Below are 7,879 nucleotides of genomic sequence, written 5' to 3' on the forward strand. Positions count from 1 at the left end.
TTTCAATTGATCCATCTGATTTGTGTTTGACTTTGTAGACCCATTTACAAGGCAATGCCTTCTTGCCTGGGGGTAAAGGGACTACATCCCAGTTGTGATTAAGTTGAAGAGCTTGAATTTCAGCTTCCATAGCTTTTCTCCATCCAAGGTCTTGGGAAGCTTGAGCATAGCTAGTAGGTTCAGAAACTGTAGAGATAGACTTGAAGATATCCTGATTGTTAAGAGAAAGGGCCCCAAAAGAACACACATTAGGATGAGAAACATGGTGAAAACAGGAGGAGGTAAGATCAGCGAAAACAATGCTATTGCAGACATAGTCATTAAGATAGGTAGGTTTCTAGGAAATCCTCTCAGAATTTCTTATAGGGGGTGGTGGTATTGGGATTGTAGGCTGTGAAACAGGGTAGGCAGTGGGAGTTGGAGTGGAAAAAATAGAATCTGGAGGGCTGGTAACAGATGGAGGAGTACCAGGATTATTAAGAGAAACAGGGGTGTTGTTCTCAGAAATGTTTGGATGTAGAGGGTCAGGTGAGTGTTGCTGATGATTAATGGTTGAAATGGGAGATGAAAGATTCTGAGAAGTAGGTTCACTAGTGCTAGACAAGTGAGGGAAGAAAGGATGAGAAGGGAAAAATGAGGTTGAGCTCACAGGAGCAGAAGCAAAAGGAAAAATTGTTTCATGGAATTTAACATCTCTGGAGGTAAAAACCTTTTTGGAGTGCAACTCCAGGAGTTTGTATCCTTTCTGATATTGTGCATATCCCAAAAAAACACAAGCTTATGCCCTGGGATCAAATTTGCTTCTGTGTTGTGATAGAGTAGAGGCATAGCATAAGCATCCAAATGACTTGAGTTGTTCATAATGTGGACTCCTTTTAAACAAAATCTCATTGGGAGTTTTTCCTTTTAGAACTCTAGAAGGAAACCTGTTGATTAGATATGTAGTAGTTAAAACACACTTTCCCCAGTATTGAATAGGAAGTTTTGAGTGACAATACAAACTTCTTGCCACTTCCAAAAGGTGTCTATGCTTTCTTTCAACTACCCCATTCTGTTGGGGTGTTGCCACACATGAAGTCTCATGTAAAATGCCTTGAGACTGAAAGAAATCAGACTGAAAAGATCCCTTTCCCAGTTCCATTGCATTATCAGATCTTATTCTCTTAACTTTCCTTGCAAATTGTCTCTCTACCATAGTTAAGAAAAGTTGAAAGACAGTGAAGGCATTGCTCTTAGAACTTAAAAGAAAAGTCCAAGTCCCCCTGCTAAAATCATCTACTACTGTCAAAAAATATCTGTACCCATTGTAAGTGGTACTTTTGAATGGTCCGCATACATCAATGCGAATGAGATCAAAAATTCCATGAGTTCTGATTTGACTTAAGGGAAAAGGCAATCTAGTTTGTCTGGCTTTTGGACAAATATCACACACACAATTAAAATTTGAAGGAAAATGAATGAACTGAAGATTTTTCATTACTGAAAATGGCAAATGCCCCAATCTAACATGCCATTGGAGTACATTAGAGTCCTGTGTATTGGAACTAGAAACAGAACAAGAAACTTCACTAGGAACAAGAATGGAATCACTTCCTTTTGAAATTGAAAATACATTGCTATTTGAACTAAAACCAGAATCTATTTTAGGTGTGCTAGGCTCCAGCAGGTACAATCCCCCTCTTAATTCACCAAAAACTTGTCCCCTCCTCATTAATGGGACCTGCATTATGCATCCACTAGAAGTTAGATTAAGTGAGCAATGAAACTGGACACAAAACTTATGGACTGAGAGTAAATTATATTTGAAAGAGGGAACATAAAGAACCCTTTCAAGAATCATATCAGACTGGATAGGAACTCTACCTATGTGTGTGACATATAATTGAAATGAGTTAGGAAGACTAATATGCACAGGAACAGGAAGTGGATCTAAGGATAAGAAACAATTTGAATCAAAACACATGTGTTCAGAAGCCCCTGAATCAATGATCCAGGTTTTTGTGTTAAAAGTTGTCATACAAGTTCCAGTATACTTAAGTATAGTACAAGCTACTGCATTTGCATTGATTGCATTTTCGGGTGTTGTTTCATTTCCAAGTTGTGCCTGTTTGATCATGTTCATCAGCTCACACACCTGTTCCTTACTGAAAAGCTGAGTTTGAGGTACCGGATCATTGCTTTGATTGCTCCCATTATCATTGTCATGTCCTTCAATTACAGCATTAGCCTTCACTTGTGTTAATTTAGTGAATTGGAAATCATCTGGAAAACCATTTAGCCTATAACAATCTCCCCTGACATGCCCAGTTCTCATGCAATGTGTACAGCTCACATTAGGATTAAATTTAGCTTTTCTTCCCTTAGCTTTCTGCTGTATGTTGTTAACCTTTTGTGAATTAGTCCATATCCTTTGCTGTGGCTGATTGTTATTTCTTTGTGGTCCCCTACCTTGAACTCCTACCATGAAAGAGGAAGCATCAGCATTCAACTGTGGTCTTGCATATATCTCCCTTTGATTTTCATCTTGAAGGAGGAGTGAATAGGCAAACTCTATTCCAGGCAGTGGATTCATCATGAGGATATTTCCTCTTGCCTGAGAATATACATCATTTAGTTCCATTAGAAACTGAATGATCATTTGGTCTTCTAAGAATTTTGTTACTTTCCTTTTTCCATCACAAACACAGTCACAAGAGCACACTAGATGAGAGTTGAGAGAGTCAAGTTCATCCCATAATTTCTTAAGTGTGGTAAAATATCCAGCAATGCTGTTGTTACCTTGAACTAACATTGATATCTCTTTCTGCAGTTGGTACAGTTTTGCTCCATTAGTTTGGCCAAATCTTTGTTCAAGGCTGTTCCACAAATCTCTTGCAGATTTTGAATAGATGACACTGTCACCTATCTCCATGGACAAGGAGTTTAGAAGCCAAGAAGTCACCATGAAGTTGCATCTACTCCACTGTGGGTGATCTTGTGCATCAGGTTTTGTCTCCTTGCAGACACCATCTATAAAACCAATCTTGTTTTTGGCTGAGAGTGCTATGAGGATTGATCTCCTCCATCCTGCAAAGCCTCTACCATCAAAGGGAGTGGTTACAAGACTTAAACCAGGTGCATCAGATGAGTGAAGGTAGTAAAGATGATTCATATCCTGTGAGATTGTTTGACTGGTTGAACCAGAGGCAATGGGAGTAGGAGTAGGAGCAATTTCTTCTCCTGCCATAGATGAATATTATATTCTGAGAGAAGAGAGATTTGGATCGAGCTATTGCTGCTCTGATACCATGAAAGAGACAGGAGGAATTGTGAGAATTTTTCTATGTATATCGTATTGACAGTGTAAGGTTCTATATATACAAGCTTATCCTACTGTAAAATAACAAATAAAGAATATTCTTATACACTTGTACTACTCCTATTTGTCTAGAATTTAACAGAAAACTATAAATTATTCTTTCCTATTTCCTCATGTGATAAGCACGTGAGAATTACTTCTTGAATCTTCCATATGTACAGGTGTTAAATATTGATCAGATGGTTGAGGCTAAAGGATCATGACCATCATGATTCTTCCACGTGTAAGGCTCATCTTCAATTTGATTAAAGAGATTTAGACAAACATAACATAGAAAAGTCCGAAGACTTAGGTGTGTGTCTGAGATATCTCTTCTTCTTCTTCCTTCTCTTTTCTGTGTAAAAATGGCGAAGAAGAATTCATGGTTTTCTTCTCTTCATCATATGCTGATGGTCTTGCGATGACCAAATGGACTATTTTAGAGTAATTATTTTATCTTTTAAAAAAAAAAAATGAGAGATTCATACCATTGTATTGATACTGCGTAGCATGACTCAAAGAAAACTAGCTATCATGTAATAGTATACTATATACTTTATATATCGTGTAGGAAAGTAACCATTACAACAAGCGGAGCTGAGGGAATGCTTTGAATCTATCAGGCACAAGTTTATATTGTGACGCACAACACATCTTCTAGTTCTAATCCAAGTATCAAGAGGTGTTTCTTCTGAAATCTCTTTCTAGCCAGAAGGAAACATATAATAGTAATATTATTCTCAAATTAAAGACCAAAATAACCACACCTTTAGACTTTTACGACTTAACACTTATTGACGCTCGAACAGTAACATAGCGTAGATCAAAAATTACAAAACTATAAGGTAACTGGGCGACCAAATCTTTATTTCATGCAATAGAATAATAATTAGAACATATCGATTTCACACTCTTATATAGTTAAGCTAATTCAATTTAGCAAGCTGGAGCCATTGCCGGAGTAATTGATAATAGGTGAATTTAACTATAATCACGCCTTAAATAACCACCTTCTTGTATAGTTTTGATGATAAAAGTGATAACAAAATGCTCTTATTAGTGTTTTTCATGATTTGCAGGTGTTATATGTATAAGGAAGGCTAAGGAGCAGTTTTGGAGTCAAAAATTGGAGAAAAGAGGCCAACTGTGAAATTCCCCAAGTAAACCACGCAAAACAGACCTGAAGATTCAGAGGACTAGGTTACGACCGCGGTAGAACCGCGGTGGAAGATAGCTGCGGATAAATTCAGATTCAGAGAAGGCTTTTGGCCGCGGTTTGACCGCGACCGCGGCGGAAGCAGAAAACTTCAGGGACTAAAGTGTAAAACACAGGATTTTTAGACCTCAACCCTATTTAAAACATTAGACTTCGCCCAAGAGAGGCATGTATTGATTTTTAGGGTTTCTTAGCAAGGAAAACCATTGTGAGAGAATACTCCATCTTTCTTCTTTACTTTTGATTTTTATGATGAATTCTATCTTAGTTTATTTTCCCATAGCCATGAGTAGCTAAATTTCTTGGCTAAGGTTTTGATGGAACCTATTGGGTGATGAACTTCTTGTTTATGTGAACACAAATTGCTAGTTTAATCTCTATTTGTTCAACTTCGTGTTTGTTGTAGTTTATTGACAGGATCCTCAATTAGCTGTGCCTATTTAGTGTGCATAACTTGGAAAAGAGTGCATATTTAGGGTATTGTTGAACAACACCACTCCTAGATTATTAGAGGAATCTATAGTTGCGGGTTTAAAGGCGGGATTAGGGATAACGAAGCCTTGGGTGTAATCTAAAGTGAATCGCGCTAAATAAAGTAAGCTAGTGTATCTCGGGAGAGTGCAATAGTAAATTACTGTGATTACCCGGGAGAGATTTACGGTAAGATTAGCGTTCATGATTGATAGAGATGTGTTGGTAAATTTGTATGAGCATAAACAGAAGGGATTCAATCAATAGGGGAAATCATTACCTTAGCTTTTTATCATAATTGTTTACAACCTTATTAGTTTAGTTTACAGCTAGTTGGTTACTTGCAAGCATAGTTGTTAAAGAACATTCAACTGAGATTTGAATATTTGGGAAGCTGGTTCTGAAGAATTAGTGGGTCTGAAGATAGTGGTTGATAGGTTAACTCTCTGTGGATTCGACCCTGGGCGTAATACTCGGGTTATATTTGCAACGTTCGCAGAGTCCTTTTTATAAGGCATAGTTGGGCGTGATCAAGGAGTAATTGGGGTGATATCAATTTAACTATTTAAGGAGCAATGTTTTAAAAGACGGGGGCGTGAGGCGAGGGTAAGCCCTGAGACATGGAGCGCAAGTCCCACAGATCTTTAAATGTTACTAATTTCAAGAATTTTAAGATAGTATGAAAAAAAATTATAAAAATTACATTAAAATCACAAAATTATAACAAATAATCTATTTAAAAGATTTTTAAATTACAATTCAACTATGAATAATATGAAAAGTATGACATATATCATAATATGCAAATTAGCTACAACGTCGTTACAACTCAAACATCAAAAGAAATGTATTCGATACGAAATCATATATGAATCTCTTAAGGAGTAATGAATCTTGGAAGAATTTCGACATTATAATTTGATATTTTTCTTAAAATATTCCTTTTATTTAATATGCTTTTCATTTGAAAGAGAATTTATATAAAAACATAATTCACTATTTAAATATGATTCTCTAGCATCATTCATTTTTAAGTTTCAACAAGTTAATAAAGTGGCACATAATTCACCATACAATACCATGATAACTAATTATCTGTAAATAGTTACTAGCTAATACTGAGCTATTAAATTAATAAGTATTGTATCTCGTAAACGTGGAAAAAAAATAATATTTAGAAAAATAAAATATAAAAAAATTATGGACTATTATATAGTAAAGACATAACAAAAGTTAATAAATAAATACTTTTTAAATGAAAGATTTACTTAAAATTAACTATCATAGCAATCATAGTGGATAACGTGCAATAATTTTTATTTTAATTATGACATAAAATACTCTCAACTTAATGATTTATAATTAAGAAAAAAGTAATTTGAATAGTCAACGGTTTATTAAGAAAATTTGTGGATTTACAAGGTTAGCTACGTACAATTGCATAAAGTTCTATTAGGCGAGTCCAGTACGTTGGGCGTTGGGCGTGTCCGGGGCATAAGCCCCAATGGCCGAGGCGTAAGTCTCACACATAAGCCCGGGTGCGATTTACGAGTGCTCTGCCTCGGGGCGAGTCCCAATTCTGCCTTTTAAAACATAGTTAAGGAGTATATTGGCATAATTAAATCAAACCAGATTTTAATCAAAGATAACCTTTAACATTTCCTTGATTTTTGGCCTCTGGTTGCTTAGTGGAACGAAACTATTTATTAGAACAATAATACTTCTTCCATCAACGGGTCCATAGCTCAGTGGTAGAGCATTTGACTGCAGATCAAGAGGTCACCGGTTCGAACCCGGTTGGGCCCTTCTTTGCTGGATTTTATAAATGTGACTTTTTATCTTCTTAAATCCACTGATGGGTTTGCCTTTTTTCTTCTTCTTTTAGTTTCTTGGAAAGTTCTGGTTGTAGTTTACTGGGACAGGGAATTTAGCCCATTTGATACTTCCTCTTTTCTGAAAAAAAAAGAAATTTGCTCGTGACAAAGATAATGAATTTCACAAGTAACTTAATTGAATTAGCGACGATATAAATGTTTTTTTAATCTTTCAGCTGTTAGTCAAGGACGAAAACCTGGTTTATAACTTATGAGAGAGGTAATTGAAACAAAAGATGACTTGATTGATATAAGCAATACGAGTAGAAAATGCTAAGCTAATTGGTCCAAAACTATTTTGTCTATGCATTTTCAATAAAATGTATTATGGCATTGCTAGTATAACAAATATATTGACTTAAAAAATTTGCTTATATTTTCCACTTTTTGTTAAGATTCTTTTGCTGGCAGAGGCTGACCTATGTATAGAGAAGAGAGATCATCGGACCCTGTTAATTTCGACAAAAATTCTAAATGTATGTGTGTAGATATGTTAAAAACCGTTATATATTTTGCCCAAAACACTTAAAATTAAAAGTTTGATGGGTACTAATTGAGCAATCTGCTCATGTGCTCCGACACTATTCAAATTCTGGATCCGCCTCTACTTGCTATGGGGGTGGGGTTGTAGTTAAGGATAGCAGCAACATCATGCAAAACCTAAACCTTATGAGTTCTTTTTAATCCAATTAGATTATATTAGTAATACCGATTATGTAAAGAATATTTATACTATTAGTGTTCTTTTACCTATTACAGGAGGTTATTTATTTTATTATCAACCTTACTAATCACGCCCAACTATGTCTTATAAAAAGGACAAAGCAGTCGTTGCAAATATATTCCGGTTAACAAGTCCGGAGTAGAATCCGACAGGAAATTAACCTATTAAACACAACTATTGGACTCACACAAATTCACGTATTCAATCTTCAGAAATATTTAAGTAATAAATTGGATGTTTACTAACTAAATAATACG

General features: G+C 35.6%; 1 non-coding gene across 1 annotated transcript; it reads left to right on the forward strand.

The window, feature by feature from the left end:
- The first annotated feature begins 6,758 nt into the window (after positions 1 to 6,758).
- TRNAC-GCA lies at positions 6,759 to 6,830 on the forward strand. The gene has a single exon. It is a non-coding gene; the product is annotated as a tRNA-Cys (tRNA).
- Positions 6,831 to 7,879: the final 1,049 nt, after the last annotated feature.

Source organism: Nicotiana attenuata, unplaced genomic scaffold (genome assembly GCF_001879085.1).
Source record: "Nicotiana attenuata strain UT unplaced genomic scaffold, NIATTr2, whole genome shotgun sequence".
NCBI lineage: Eukaryota > Viridiplantae > Streptophyta > Magnoliopsida > Solanales > Solanaceae > Nicotiana > Nicotiana attenuata.